The sequence below is a fragment of the Python bivittatus genome, unplaced genomic scaffold, assembly GCF_059951505.1.
Source record: "Python bivittatus isolate LINGU-HERP-01145 unplaced genomic scaffold, Pbiv_v1 ctg000840_np1212, whole genome shotgun sequence".
Classification (NCBI taxonomy): domain Eukaryota; kingdom Metazoa; phylum Chordata; class Lepidosauria; order Squamata; family Pythonidae; genus Python; species Python bivittatus.
This window is the reverse complement of record NW_028277113.1, coordinates 39,551,067-39,568,018: the sequence shown is the minus strand read 5'-3', so window position 1 is coordinate 39,568,018 and position 16,952 is coordinate 39,551,067. Positions and strand designations below refer to the sequence as shown.

Here is a 16,952-nt window from a genome sequence, read left to right as displayed (position 1 = left end):
CCAACTAGTATAATCCATGCCATTAGACTACAATATAAAATATAAAATACATCTAAATTAAAATTTAAAATTACATTAAAACCCAAACCAGCAAAGAAGAAACCTGGGCAGCAAATGCTGAACAAAAGCATAGTCTTTGTAGGCATTTTGCACTCTGAAGCAAGGTAGGTTCAAAGTGAAATGGACTGGTGCCAAAGCTTTAGATATGCTTTGGTGCTTTGTAAAACAGGAATAGGCAACAGGATACCTGTAGGCATCAGCGTGCCTGGAGATATCTTCCTTGGCACCCATGACTTTATTAAAAATGTTACTTTAATTAAAAATAAATAAATGAGAGGATGGTATGTTGCAAAGCAAAGTACTAGCCTGTAACTTTTTCTTTATTACAAGAATGATCTTAGCATGCCTAGGTTTTGTAGGCATCCTTAGGAAATTAAAATGGTACATGACCAAAGTTAGTGCTTTGTTTGGACGTGCCACCTGCCACAAAAGAGAAATGCAACGACAGACAACATATTTAGGGAATCAAGGAAGTGGGGGAGAGTAATCTCTTCCATGACTATTTTGTGAACCTCTGATTCCCAATTGTGTCCATGAACAGGGTGATAGGATATTGTGGCAATTATCAGGAGCTGCTCCAAAAGCATATATTTGGATGGTGAAAGGGAAAACTTAAAAGGGTCTGGTGGGGACCCCTGCTCCCATTGTCATTCCAGCGGTCCTTGCTGTGGGGTGGGCTTTCTTGCTTTTTCTTTTCTAAGGAGAAAAAGGGAAATTTTGATATCTATGTTTATGCTAAATCAGATAATATTTTCAGCCACATTAAAATGGCTTACTGTCTGTTCCATTGGAATAATTTCTCGAACATCTTTTCATTGATTACTGGTCTGTGCATGACTTTGAATCTTGCTGTGTTCTAGGCCAGAGAGAACAAGGAGTACAGGTGGTCTCCCAGTATGCTGTTAACCACAAATATAGCTGTTACTGTTGAGCACAGATATGTCGTAACAGGACCTTTCCCATGACATGATGTTATACAGGAAAAGACTGTACAGGAGAGGATTAGGAAAAGGCATTTAAGCCACAAATGTCTTGGCTGCTGATACTGCTCTTTTCCTGAAGGGCAGTACAGCAGTTGGGGTCCTGAAAGCACATGAAATAAATAAGGACTCTTAGCTAATATTGACTGCTTGGATAATAAACCCTCCTGGCAAAACACATCAAAAGGATTTTGGCTCAGGGTCTTGTAGTTTCACATATTCTGTGAACAATAGCAGCATCTTTACCTGTAGAATACTACTAAGTGGTAAAACTATTTTGAACAAAGAACAAAATATTCCATAAGTACTTAGCACTCAGAGGAAATACAAATGTTTCAAATCTGGCTAATAAAGTATATTTGTATAATCATTTTGAAGGATGAGAAGACGTAACCAACATTTATCACTACATTTCTGGGAATGAGGTCCTGTTTTTCCCTAGAAAGATAAACCAGGAGAGATGCAGAGTAAGTCTTGTTTTGTCTTCTCCCATTTCTAGTATTTTGCATTCAGATAAATGGAAATAACCAAGATTATAAAATGCTATCATCTGAAAACAGTCTTGTTGGAGGTCAAATAATGAAAAAAATATAAACAATATTAAATCTTTATATGTTTTTAATTGTAAATTGATTTTTCCCCCTCTTCTGTTTATAGGTTTTAGCTTTGGGCTTGGCATTTGAGTACCATTTAGCTAGGGACAGGTCACCACGTTGCCAACCCAACGAGAAATCCAGAGAAAAATATCAACATTATTTCATTGCAAAAACAGCAGATTTCCACTGGTGTTTAATTCTTAGAATTTTCAGTTCTGCAGCCAAGCACAACAGTGTCAAAGAATAGGTTATATACAGAAACAACCTTTTGAAAAAAATCTGTCAAGAATAAAACTGCAGCAGTTAATAAGCAAGTTTTTTGTTTTATTTTTGTTGGGCAAACATTTCATTTTCCTTCAAGTATTCAGGCCAACATTCACATTGCTGATCAGATAAATATTTTAACCTAGGTTGTTAAAATACAAAACACACCTAAAATTGTACTTTTATATTTTTATCACTATAGAGAATGATGAAACTTAAGGAATCTCTGAGACCAACTTCCTGTTTTCAGGAAAGGAAGGGATGAATTTTCTCCTTATTGCAAGCCAGGTAGATGTGTCTTCAACGATCTCTATCTTCCTCTGTACTGTCCTCAAAATCAGGTCTCTTTCTTTCTGCAGTCCCTATGCTGTCCCAGATTCTCTTCAGACAATTAGGGGAACTTTTAGAGAAAATGTGGGAAGGTTGGGGATAGCTCAGAGCATTGATTAATATTTTTAAATAATTATATGTACTGTACAACCTATGATAATTACTACATGCTGCCATTGGTGGCTTTAGAATCCCTACTGATATACATCTTGTTCATGAAAGATTAAGACAGGAGAAAATATAGTTCGTGGATCACACCTGTAAAAGAAATACTGTTTTAGATGCAGTTATGATGGTTCTTGCATCCTTCTGGGGGATGGTGGTATGAACTTATATTGAAAGTAAACCCTTACTATTTGTTACTTATAGCTTGGCTAGAACATACTGTTTGCATACATTTGTTCTGCAAGTTTTACAAATTTCATTAAACTGCACTGAGTTGTTGAGATTTAGTTTTCACGTTCAGTTGTCACAACTCAACTTTATGGAACTCATCACAAGTAACATCCCTTAATACAACTCAACATCATAAAGCTGTCTCTCTCCCACACAGACATATTTACCAGTATGTCAGCACATCTGGATTCCCTAGCAGTTAAAATGAGTGTTTTACAACTGCTTGTTAGATAACAGTGTTTTTTAGTTAGTGGTAGGAAGATTGCTTCATTGGCATGATCACTGAAGGGCTAGGAGCTGACTTGGCTCACAGGGTGGAATGTTTCTGAACAAATCACTATTTTTTTTCCCTAAGAAGGGATCTTTTTTTTCCAATAAGGCTACAGTGCTAAATTGATTCATATTAAACAAGTGGTACTTGTAACAAAATGTTGCAGAAAGGAGGAATAAACATATTCTATGTTTTAGCCTTTATTTATACCCGTTTTCAGTTTATTCCATTCCTCCCATCAGTAAGCATTCCAAATTCAATGGGTGTGTTTAAGCGTCATAACCTATTTTAGTCCCACCTCACCCTTACCGCTTGTTTTTGCTTCTGGCTCAAAGGCAGGGAAACAGAATACTTATGGAATTGAGATTTGTAGGAGATGAATATTGGGGTAGGAGGTACACAGATTGTTTTTCTGTATGGTCTTGGAAAACCTTAATGCCTCTCTTAATCTGATCCAAGTTTAGGAGTGCTCACCCTGTGACCTCATATAAATGAGTTATCTATCTTATACATACATTAATATGGTTAATTATGACGATGAAAATTAAAATGAAACACCTATCTTTGCCTATTACTGCTGTGAATTGCTTGCAATGATTTTGTTTTGCTTCATTAGTCAAAAATAATGTAATATCCAGTAATACTTCAGAGGTCTTCACCAAACTGTATTATGATAAACAAGATATGTTTCCATGATATTCACCTGACATTTTCTCCAGTCTTTAGCATTCCTGTGGAAAGTGGAAATTTAAACATGTTTAAGGTGAAGGAGCAATTGTTGTTTCTATGAATAAGAATTTGGTAGAGACAGAGTTTGGTCTAGCAGACCCTTTGCTTAGCATAAATCAGCCACAGAATCTTCAGTATTTTAACATATTCTTTCTCTGACCACCCCTGAGTTTGAGCTGGTGATACATGGCAATGAAATCATTCATTTATAATTGGCCTATAATTTTAATTGCCTGAATGGCTTCTGTATGACTTGGTCTAATCAAGATTATTTTGTGGTAGACAATTCTATGCTATTCCTGTGTATGAGTACTTGTGCACATTTTGCAGCAATAAATAATAATAATAATAATAACTGTAAACCAACTCTGGGTGGTTTAGAAACATGCCTTTTACACGTGGCTGGTTTTCTGTTTTTGTTTTGCTTTTTTTTTTTGCCTGCTGGCCTCAGCATTCTCCATTCTGTAAGTACGTATTGCTAGTGCCGCACTAGGAAATCTCCTTTAAAAGAGGAGTTCGTTTGGTTGCTGTTAGCACATCTATACTGTATTTCTCTTTTTCTGGGTCTTGACAGGGCATCGTCTCAATAAGAGAGTTGCACCTGTTGAAGCCTCTATATGCATTAGACTATACAGCAGTAATGTAGCTTGATTGGTTGCCCTAATATCACCTTTTAGGAAGATAAGCATGTTTGTCAGCATATCTATTACAGATGTGGCCAAAAAAGTGGTACCCCTCCACTTTTTCCCCAAAAATCCCAATTTGTCATGAAATAAGTTGAAACTGGCAGAAGTAAACGGCATCTATGATTCTTTATTTCACCATCCATAATAATAGTCAGGAGAGATATTGTACCACACAGACCTAGCTTCTACTGCTTAAAGCCAGACAGAAGCAAAGCCAGTTTAAATGACTTCTCTGTCACTTATTTTTACAGTTTCTATGTAATGTAGAGTTTTTGCAATCTTTGCAGGACAACATGTGTTCCAAATGCACAAACACCCTATATTATTTCACAAGTCACTCAGTGAATGAATTTCTGTCCAACTAAAATCATGATCACATAGAGCCAAAGCTGTCACCACTTGACTCCAGACAGCACAGGGTGTATTAACGTCTGAAAGAACGCTTTATTCTTCCTTGTTACCTAGCCAAAATACTGTGAGTGTCCTTTTCTTAGACACTGTTTTCTGACTCATGAATTTTGCTTCCTCTAAGCTTTCTCTCAAGGAGTTGAAAATGAAAGGCACCCTTTTGGATCTTGCTAATGATGATGTTAGAGGTGTTTCTACAGGATGAAATGAGGCACACTCAAGGGCTGAGCATTCAGATACCAAACATGCCCAACTTAAGAAACAACTCATGATTAGGACAAAAAAGCAATAATGTTGAGCAAGCCCAACCTGCTCTTCTAGTCTTTGCTCAAGGTGCAGTATATTCCTTTTTTGGTTGGGTTTCTTAGTAATCTGACATTCCTCTCCCCCTTATTCTTAGGGATGATTTAGCACCATATTCATGAACTAGAACAAGCCCAAGCACAGCTTCAGAACTTGCACTCCTTTCTGAGAGAAGGGTTTCGCTCACACTGAATTATGCTTCCAAAGAATTCTGGCTTGTTTTGTCATAAGGATCCTTTCTTTAGAAGCCCATGAGCTAATTGTTACTGTAAACTCTTTTAACCATAGAGAAAGAGAATACAAATATTAGGTTTATATAGCTATACTCATTAATAGAATCACAGCATGCTACAATCTCACCTGTTTGAACTGAAGGGTCTAAAGCAGTCTTCTGTAATCAGGTGCCTTCTAGATGTGTGGGACTATAATTCCTAGCCAGCATTAAGGCACCAGCTTGGAGAAAAACTACAGAACTTGTATTTTCTGTCAGGTGTCACCCAAGAAAAAAGTTCCAGGAGAAGTAAAATGTGCAGTTTGATTAACTACATTTTTGTCCATGGACTCAGTGCTACAAAATTTGTTTTAATATTGACATTATAGTATAACTGAAAAAATAAATTGAATTGTAAATATCCTACTGTTTAATAGGTCCTAACGTTAATCCAAATCTCTCTGCATAAATGAAAGTTAAAGAGGTGTACTTGCTTTCTTGATTCCTGTGAAGTTATATCACTTATGCTGCATTACATGCAATTCCTGACAGCTGTTCACTTCTCAAGAGTGGCATTTTAGAGACTTTAGGAAGGAAGAGGTGGGGGAAAAGCCTAGCAGTATGCAGACCAACTTCTGAATTCATAACTGAATGAGGTTGATTCAGAAAAGTTTGTGAGATTCAACTGAAACAGAAGAAACAAATACAAAATTCAAAATTTTCTAGCCTCCATCTGTTGGCTTGGAATTATTCTTTGTAAGAGGCCTACAAATGTAATCAAATTAGTGGAATGAAAAGAGGAGTTTTAGCCATTTGTTGGTTATTAATGATGATGATACAGATTTACACACTGAAATTTGGATTTTCACCACTGAGTCAAACAGAGTAACCTCCAAATCAATCCAAGATAAATTAGATGCTTTTAAAAACACCAAATCAGGATCCAAACAAAATCTTGTTGTTAATGCACACCATTGGGCTAACCCCCCCCCCATGTTTAAAGGACATTTAAAGGACATATGGTTTGTGGGATTCAACTTTCCACATACTCTCTATCATTCCAGAGTATAAGACCTGGAATAATGGATTCAAGTTACAGGAAGGTGGATTTTACTCAAATGTTAGAACCACCTTTCAATAATAAGATCAGTTCACTAATGGAACCAATTACCCATAGTGGTTATGGGCTTCCTTTCATTGTGGGTGTAGAACTAGACAGCCATCTGTGGGATGTTTTAATTTGGATTTGGATTCCTATCCTAAGCAGAAGGTTGGATTCAATGAACTGTCTCCTTCCAATGCTGTAATTCTAAGAGTTTCTTTCAAATGGCTGAATACTATGTATAAAATTAGTGTCCATTTTGTTTAACAAGCCTAGGTGGCTTGGTTTGCATAAAACTTTAAACTATAAAGCATGGGTTTGGATAAAAACATTAACCATAAAAGGTGGGTCTTGTAAGCTGGCCAGAGCCATATATGGTGGGGATGGCATGTCAATTCACAAAATAGAAAAATCACATAAGATGAGGAAAAAATAAATTACATTATGATTTACTCACATTTGTGAACCATGTTGCTGTCTAACTGGCAACCATAAAAATCAAGAATGTCAGTTCAATAAAGCTGGGAAAAGCAAAATACATGTAAGGATATGCGGTATTTGCAATTAGGTAAAAGTTGTGTGTACATCAGAATAACTGCCAGAGACAGGAGATTCAGGACGTATGTTGTACTTAAAGACCAGTTCCTTCTGTGCATAATAATCTCCTTCTCTGTGAATTACACATTATCCAAATAATCTGTAGATATGCATGGATCTATACAAATGCAAGGAGAAAATTTCAAGTTTATATCATTGCCTTGCAGACTAAACTAAGCCTAGATTGAATACATAAAAATGCATACATACTCATCCCACGTTTACCCTTTTAGGATAAATAACATTACAGAAAATGAATAAGAAACAGTAAACCAAAGGAATTAAAGGCATGAGATAAGGAAAGGAAACACAGCTAAAATTAGTTCACAACAGTACCATTAATTATACTTTTACCTTTCCATACCTTTCTATTCTTACAAACTCAAACTTGCTTCTACCACATCCATTTACTGATTCATACATTGCCTTTGATTTTTAAACTTCTCACCTTTCTCTTCAGAATCTCAACTCCATCCAATTACACCTTTCGTCTCAAGTCCTTCATCCTTCCCTGTTTCCTTTGTTTTGCCCTTCCATCATTATTCAACTTTCTCATATTCACCTCAAAGTCATGTACCTTTGTATGTGATCCATGTTAATTTAGCATTCTTGACTGAACTCTTATTGTTTTAACACACACACACACACACACACACACACTCTCTCTCTCTCTTAAGTAGCACACTCCCATGGCTTACAATTTACAATTATGTTTCTTCTGACCTATCCAACTCTCAGTTTCATATACTGTAATAAAGTTGGAAGAAGCACAACATTAACAAATCCAAGCATTTATTTCTTTTTCAAAATCTGTACTAATGATTCTATTCATGGACATTAAATGATTCCTAAGATGCCAAGCTCAAGGTCATTATCAGCACTCATATTCCACAGCAATTACAGGGTGAGGATTGGTGCAACAAGGGCAAAAGCTTTGTTTAATCATTGCTGAGTTTAATCCAAATGTGGAATCCTTGAATCTGCTCTGTGATCTTAACATAGAGAAGTAACTAAAGGATTATGGTTTTTTTAAAGTATTTTCTTCTTTTCTTTCTGGGACAGGTTTTTGCTCTGAATTTGAGCAATCCTATTTAGGATCCTGTTGAGCAATGTCGCATGCACATCTCACCTAGAGAACTTTAAGGCAGAGTTTGAGGTTCCATAGTTCTTCACAGTCCAGGCCAATATTTTGTCCATTGCAGAATTATAGATCCACTTTTTCATTGTGTACTTTGTACATTACATTTCATAGGCAAAACTATGTTTAACCTTCATTCATTTAGGGTCAAAGAACAGTATTTCAGTAGTGGCAATTGGAGGGAAATACTTACACTGCCAGCTGGAGGAACAAGCATCACAGAGACATTGTGATTCCTGCAAAATGTTGTAACTGACTACATGTTCTGGGGAATAGTTGCCAGGAGAAAAAGGTTGGCCTCCAAGAAGTTTTCTATTGGAGGGAGAAGGAATATTTTAAGGAAGGAATATATTTCAATCACCAGGTCATACACTGTCTTGGTGATAGATTGTGTGATTGATTTATTGATTAATGAATTGAAAAGTGGGGAAGCAATATTTAAATACACAATTCCATGTATCTTGGCAGTTTCTAGAAGTAAATTGTTTGAATATGAAGCAGTTTGAGGTATCCTGAAGATGGAGTTCTGTTTGCAACAGGCCTGTTTGCAGGCCATACCATTCCTGGATTCCTCAAACCACTTCCAGTTTGGAGGATTTAATTCCAAACCCTCCCCTCCGTCCGACTGTCCTTGGAATGCATGAAGGAGGTACAACATGGTCCTGAGGGAAATGAAGCACTATGAAGTTGTCTAGAATGTTTGGTTCCTGAATCAATAAATTCTGCACATGGCTATTACAGAACATAAAACTTCTTTCTCTTCTATACATTGGATAGTTTTATGGTGACTTTGAGCTTTTCCAGAAGGTGGGGCTTGGAGACCACTGCTCAACATTTGGCCATTGACCTTTGGTGCCCCATAGCAATTATAGTATGAAACTGCTGGGGAAGATCACAAAAACTTTTGGACTGGAGTATTGTCATCCTTATTGTCCATCTCCAAGGAAACAATCAGTCCCCTTGAATCTTGTCTTAGCTCATTGGGCTTGAATAAGTGAGAACCAACTGAAATGAAATCTAGACCAGATAGTGATGCTGTTGGTAAATAGGAAGCTAGACTGTTTGGAGTTCCACTCCACAATTTGATTACATCCTGTGTGATAACTGAAATAAACTATATGTGGAGCTGACTTTGAAAATAGTTTTGCAAGTTGAGGCAGCTGAGCTGCTAATTGGGGCAAGGTATCCAGGACTGCATGATATCTGTACTGAAAATTCCTCATTGGCTTCTATTGCCTAATGAGCATAATTTAAAGTGTTCGCATTAGACTTTAAAGCTTAAAGGCTTAGGCTTGACTGTCTAAGGGATTGTCACTCCAGTTATGAACCTGCTTGGTTTTAAGATTTGCAGGAGAGGCCCTTTTGAAGATATTTTCACATATTTCTGCATATGGGAGAGGCAATACACCTGTGTTGCTCCCAGACTATGGAATACTCTCTCTCACACAAATTAAATTTGGCTTCTGCTCTGCTGGGATGTAGATAATCTGTAAAAATGCATCTCTTTCATCAGGCTTTTAATTTATTGATTTTAATATATCTGTCTAAACTGTGCATATATGAAAAAGTAGTGCTCTGATTATTTATTTGCTGATGGAATTTTCCCTATAATAAAAAAGTATGTTTTTAAAAATTCTTTTAATTTGATTTGATTTAATTTAATTTAATTTAATTTTTTATTTAATTTAATTTTAATTTATTACATTTGTTATAGCCACACACTCTGTTAGACTCTGGGTGGCTTGCAAAATCCAGAAACAATTAAAACACACATAAATACACATACATAGGCAGCCCAGACCAAAACAACCAGATAAATCCTACAGGTACAAATACCTCAATAAACCCATTTACTCCAGGCCTGGGAACAGAGACGTATTGGGGACTTTTCAGAACCCCAAGAGAGTGGGCAACATTCGTATCTCTGGGGGGATGCTGTTCCAGAGGGTAGGGGCAGCAATAGAGAAGCTATGCTTCTTTGGCCCACTGGATGGCAAAGTTTAGTAGAGGGGCCCTGGAGTGTATCCGCTCTGTGGGAATGTATCAAGTGAGCAGAGACAATTGGAGATTGGCAGTCCCTCAGGTAACCAGGCCCTATGCCAAGAAAGGCATTAAAGGTGATGACCAGCACCATGAATTGCACCTGGAAGCTTACTGGCAACCAGTGCAGCTCACACAGCAGCAGTGACACAGGGGCATACCATGAAGTGCCTATTACTGCTTATGCCACTGCATTTTGTACCAGCTGTACCTTCTAGATGGTATTCAAGGGCATCCTCAGGTAAAGTACATTGCAATAGTCCAGGCATGAGGTGACCAGGGCACGACTGACCATCTGAAGGGCCTCCCAGTAGAGGAAAGGGCACAACTGGCACACAAGATGAACCTGTACAAAGGCCCTCCTGGCCATGGTTACCACCTGCTTTTCAAGAATAACAAGATAGATATGATTGTTCCATTTGTACAGTATGTCTTGCAAATATGTACACATTTATAACTGGAAGGTGAACTGGAGAGACAGGAAAATTCTGGCTGATGAATAAAACCATTGAAAACCAATTATTTCAGAAGGGAAAGGATTCCAGAGTGCAGTGCCAGTCATTTGAGGAAACAAACAGGAAACAAATTTGACAATAAATAAATATATAGGATTATTGTAATTTTTTTGTTGCTGCAAGATATAATAGAATCTTGAAACCCTGAAAGAGTTTCTCTCCCCACCCCCATACCAAAGAAAATGAAGGCAGGGCAATCTAGAGTTTCTTTTTCACCCCCTCCTCTCTTTCAAGAGGAAACTGTAAGTGTTAGAAAGGTGAAAGCTCAGAATGAGATGAAGTTAGTGAATGACGGCAATAATATTAGTAGTAATAATAACAGCAATAATAATAATGGCTCTTTTTAGCTATGCTCAAAAGCAGAATAAAAGAATCAGTAGACCAGCTGGTCAATGAAGATAGCAAAATGCTACTGGCTTACAAAGAAAAGGTGTTGCCATTCAGCTCCTACTTTGGTTCAGTCTTCTCAAACCCAACACTATATGGTCAGGAAACTTTTACGAGCAGGATTGAAGCTTGAGATTGTCAGAAACATGGTCAGAGAACACCTCTTTTGTTTTAATGACCAAATAATTTAAATCTGCATTCCTAAAATGTATATATTTTTTAATTTAAAAGTTGTGGAAATTTGATTGAATGATTAAATACCTGCAAACTAAAATGGACTGGATATAGAAATCAAGTATACAAATAGAGAATATCAGGTTGGGAAAGTTGCATTAGAGCACAATGAGATCCTCTCCCTTAATCCATCCTCATATTGTTTGCAGCATCCTAAATGAAATGAGTGATGATCCATAGCAGAGTAATGAAAAAAAAATCTGAGACAAGGAATGTTTCTTGTGGCTTACAAAGCAATAGTATTATAAGGCAGATGTTTAAAATAACTGACAAGTGCTTAATGAGGAACACCCAAAAAGCTTAGATAGGGAAAAAGGAGAGAGGATGAAGGAAAGCTGTTGAGAGGGTAGGGTAGGGTAGGGTAGAGTTATGTTATATTCAACAAATAGGTGGAGTAGAGAAGAAGCAAACGGCATTATTGGGTAAGCAAAACAACTTCAGCTGGAGGCTCATTCTCGCACTCTCTCCAACAAATAGATTGGGGGGATTGTATGACATGAAGAGCAATTTCCTTCTAGCAGCTAAGGAGGGAAGGGCAAACTCTGGTCCCAATCCACCCTACTTTTTCCTCCCTCCAGGATTTTAGAACAGGATGAGATCTCTGAAATGAAACTGAGCACGTTCCACAGGTTTCTTTTAGGACAAGCCCTTTTCAAATTTAGCAGAAGAACTGAGTTAATGACCTATTACTTTACCTAGATAGTCAAAGCTTGAATTAAGAAAAAAAAAAAAAAGGCAGTTCCATTCACTTTCTACATAATAAATCTGTTGTTTCCTGCTGTTGATTTGCCAGTCTGGGCTTTACTTTTTCATTTCACTCTCACTTCCCAGTGAAACATCACTGGGCTTGACAGATCTGTAGCTCAATAGTCTGGAAAGCTGAGTTGCTGAGCACTGAAATTGGTACTACCAGCTGAAGTGATGGATAAAGGCAACATCTTTCATAGACTCTTCTGGCTAGAACTTTTTTTAAGCCTATTGGTGAGTAGAAAAGAATTTGGACCAGATGATGTAACAATAGCATTACCAATTACCCACCACATAGTAGAATAGTTTGTACGTGTAAAATGATGGAGAATGAAGTTTATATATATGGCATTGTCTTTGTGTAGGAGGCATCCTACATAGCAGGCATCCTACATGCAGCCTACCACAATAATTTTGTGGCATCCAAAGTTCTGTAATGTTTGTGGGGACAGGATATTGGACTATTTTGTGTTTAGGGGATTTGGGAGATTTTAAAGGACAAAACAAGAGCCTTAAGCCTTGTGGATGCTTACATCTCTCAGTTCACTTGTTAAAGCTGCAATTTCCCCAGATGTGCCTGATCCTGCCTACTTTGAGAGCGCAGTCTTAATCTACCATACAAAGCTTATGTGATCTTCAAGGTGACAGAAATTGCACACTTCTGGATTCAGATAATGATTGTGTAGATCATTTTTTCTAACATAGAAACAGTATACAGTCCCAACTCTTTGGGACAGTTCTAGCAAGTCATGGTTTTCTAGAAACAGATATCCATTGCAATTAAAAAAATAATAATTCAACAATTAATTCAACAAACTTTGGAAAAAGTTGGTCCACTTATTTTTGAACTGCACTATGAATGTTATGTATTTTATTTTTTCATTCCATGTAACAATGTAAGTGAATCAGTGAAATAGAATAGCAGGAAATGTGTGTTGTGTAATGATTAAGCAAATGAACTAATATTTGATTTTTGGGGGAGGGGTTAAGTAAAAACAGTTTCTGTTTTTTATTCATCTCTCTTGCATTTGTTTGGTTCTCTATACAAATGTATTATCAGTACAGCAACTGGTTGCTGATATTCCATCCTGGCTAGTTGTTAGAACGTGCACATCTTTTAAAAACTACATTAGGACTGTAGAGGAATTTTATTTTGTAGTTTTATAGCATGTTGATTTTACACTGTTTTACAGTATTGAAATAGCTATACAGTATTTATGCAAGATGTAAAATGCTAGAGAAATGCAAATTCATTAACAGGAAAAAATTTTTAAAAGTCATATGATAAAGTCACTATACTTCATATTTCCATACTTACCAGGAAAATTCCAGGAAATTCCAGGAAATCTTTCCAGTTAATTAGGTCAGTTAAAAGAGAGATTCTCCATAAAATTGTAGCACTTCAGAATGAAAGGGGAAGCATTGCTTGTCTGAATGCATCCCTACATCTGAAAGAGAAGAACAGATTTATAGTTTCAGCTGAGGCCTAGAAGGTAGGGCAAGTCCTTGTATCTCAACTATGCTAAAAGGAAAAATAATTGTGATGCTGTTACCTGTTCCAACAATCAAATATTAGCAACTGTTCGAGGTTTACTTTATACCTTTTTAATTCAAAACTAATATGAACTGGTCTCAATGGTTTCTGTCATCAAATGTGGCTAACTGAGATTTCCAACATCAACTTAGAGTAAAAGTAAAACAGAATTGGACTTTTGTTGTCTTATTGTTAAAATGTAAGTATAGGATTTGAGTAATATATTTTCATAGTAGGAAATTTTGGATAGTATGTATTACAATCTACTTTTAATAGCTACAGTGCTTCTTAGAACTTGATGACATGGTTAATGACCTTCAAAATAATCTGCATTGACTTGAGAAACAGTAGAGAGGCAGAACCATTTCCACAGACCAAGTTCTAATGCCTCTTGGCCAAGACAGAAGGACAAAAGGGGTAGGGAGTTTAGTATGTGAAGCTCCAGGCTCATATAATTGAAGGGGCAAAATATTGATCCTCTCATGAGGGCTTCTGTTTTGTAGGAAATGATCGACAACACAGCCTGCAAACACCTCCTTCTGATTTTTTTTATTAACAGAAATAGGCAAATTTCTTAGTTTTAGGCATTAAAGCAATTTATGCAGTATACTGTTAAGGGAGATAACCAACTTGGTTTCTTCCTCCACATCCTCCTCCTCTTCCTCCTGAGTAGGATTGTGGCAGTGATTTATTGCTAATTGTGCTAATATATCTAACTTAACTATTTCTCTTTTTTTTAAAAAAAAATAATTTTATTGAAGAAATTTTTAACAAGATAAAAACAATACAGATATTAGAAAAGAAACACAGAAAATAAGAAAGAATAGTTAATAAGTAAGAAAAAATAGAAAAAGGAAAAGAATTAGAAAAGAAATTAAAAGATTATAAAGAAGTGGTTTTGATCTTTTTGACATTAGTTATAAATGCATTTATATTTTACCCTCTCTCTCTAAGGTTACATCATAATTTCCTTCTTTCCATAAGCTTTCCTTTCTAATCTTCAAACCCATAAATCACAACTTCATTTTTCTCTTTTTTCAGCAAAAAGTCCATAAGGGGTTTCCAGTCACTGATAAATGTAGCTGTTGATCTTTCTCTAATCGAACAAGTTAATTTGCCATCTCTGCTAGTTCTGTCATCTTAACCATCCCTCTCTTGTGGGTATTTCAGAGTCTTTCCATTTTGGCGCATATAATAGTCTCGCAGCAGTAATCATATATAAAAATAATCTTCCATGGCTCTTTTCTTATCAACTGTTCATTAATCCCAGCAAGAAAAGTTCTGGTTTCAGTTGAATGTTGATGTTTAAAATTCTTTGCATCATTATATGTATTTGAACCCAGAAATTCCTGGCTTTTTCACAAGTCCATTAGGCATGATAAAATGACCTTTCATGTCATCCACATTTCCAACATAAATTTGAAGTATTTTTATACATTCTAGACAATTTTCTGGAGTCAGATATCAATGGTATATCATTTTATAAAAATTCTCTTTTACGTTATAACATAATGAAAATTTCAATCCTATTAACCATATTTTCCCACTGTTCCATCAGTATATTGTGTCCAAAGTTCTTAGCCCATATTATCATACACTCTTTTACTTGTTCTTCCATTTCAAATTTCAACACAAGTTTATACATTTTAGCAATTGTATGTACATCATTTGTACAAAGTTCAACTTTGAATTCTGTCTTCTTAGTTCCAAATGTCCTATTAAATCTTTCTCAAATCATGCGAAAACCATTGAAAATGAAATCCCTCTGCTGGCAATTGCCTTTCTGATTTCGTGTTATATTCTCCTTGTTCCTGTTCTTGATAAGTTAATCATTTTTCTTTACCTACTGTTTCTTTCCTGTAAAATGCTTATTGTGCTGAGTCCCTAACTTAACTATCTCTCTATGTGTAATGTAGTTATCTTAAGCTTGTGGCTATTTGCAGCTTTCCTTGTCATCCTGTCTCTACTTAGAGATGAGCAAGGGTGTTAATGACTGTGGCTGACATTCTTTCTTGAGCTAAAAGATGTGGTCTTCTTTCTTCTTCCTTCCCTGAGGCTTCCCTGAGATACCTGTGCCAAGAAGACATGCCCCTTGCCAATCATCTACTTCTCTGGACCACTTCAGCATCTAGAATCCATTTTGGTTCATCAGCCATCATCTTCTTCTTCCCCCAAATTCTTTCCTCAAGTCTAGCCAGTCCCTCCTTTCTTTTTGGCAGCCTATCATTCTTCCTTCCTGTGAGAAAGTTTCTACCTATGAGAAAAGTTGGTAATCTGCTCTTCTCCTAGACTGCATTATCAGAGAAGAACAACTTATTTGTCAGGGAATTCATGCAACAGGAGGACTGACAGTGCTTAGGTGCTAAATTCTGTCACAGACTCCAAATGGGAGTGCAGGACAGGCCTGTGAATCCAGCCCATTTTAGCATGGCTCACTGGTGGTGGAATTTTCTACAGGCTGAAACAGAGAGAAACTTGATAAATCTCTATGCTGGCAAAACAACAACAACAAACCCTAGTCCTTTCCAGTAAATTCTTATTTATTTGTATCTATGTATTACTACTTTTAGGTATGTGTGGTGTCTAATCTTATTTTATACTTGCAAGAAGGGTTAGGCTGAGAAAGAGTGGTTGGTTCAAATTCCCTGCTTGATTGCTGAGTGGAATTGTATCTCATGTTTGTGCAACACCTTAGCCACTTCATTACACAGGCTTTTGTTCCCTCTTTTTATTACAATTAATAGCTCCTAAATCTGTCTCCTTAATGCAAAGTTTCTCAAACTTTCTACAGTCATGGAACACTGAATAAATGTGGAGCCCACCCAATTAAACAAACACTCCTCTTTAGGTTTTTGTCTTTAGTACATGAGAGCTCATTTAGGAAGTTTGTTTTAGAACAAAATGTAATGAAGTTTTAATCCAAAATTAAGTATTTATTTACTACTTGAATTATTTTATGTGCCTTATGCTATATGACAACAGCTCTTAGCATTAAGGCTGAACAGCTGAAGAATGTTCTTCAATAGAAAACTCTGAGTACAAAGGGGCTAAGGGCAAGTCAGTCTCCAGTCCAGTGAAATCCTATTGCCCTCTTTCTGATCTTTTTGGGTTGTTTGGGCAAGAACACAGCTTAACTTAGCACAGAACACTGATTCAAAATCAGTAGCTACTCTTGAGACCCATCCACTATTATCAGCTTTCTGATTTTTAGTATTCATACTGGATTAACACTTGTATGCTTCAATGAACCAGTCTGATCCAATTCCATGATGAACAAGTAACAACATCCCCTGGCCAGATGACTGGCAGTGAACATGGAAAGGCGAACTCTTAGGTGGAAGTGGGCTCTGAGCTGCTGTTTGGCGGTGAACATAGAGATGCAAGGATTGAGTTGATGAGTGGCTGTGGTCTGGCCAGCTGACTA

At 36.7% G+C, this 16,952-nt stretch overlaps 1 long non-coding RNA gene across 1 annotated transcript in view; it reads right to left on the bottom strand.

The window, feature by feature from the left end:
• Positions 1-1,957: 1,957 nt before the first annotated feature.
• The window catches only part of LOC112541523 (uncharacterized), a 39,813-nt gene continuing 24,818 nt past the window's right edge, over positions 1,958-16,952 (bottom strand). Inside the window, exons 2-6 of the long non-coding RNA XR_015793992.1 lie at positions 13,313-13,442; positions 8,265-8,383; positions 6,794-6,857; positions 3,601-5,919; positions 1,958-2,488 (exon numbers count right to left, since the gene is read on the bottom strand). This is a non-coding gene — a long non-coding RNA (uncharacterized LOC112541523). The remainder of the gene's footprint in view (positions 2,489-3,600; positions 5,920-6,793; positions 6,858-8,264; positions 8,384-13,312; positions 13,443-16,952) is intronic.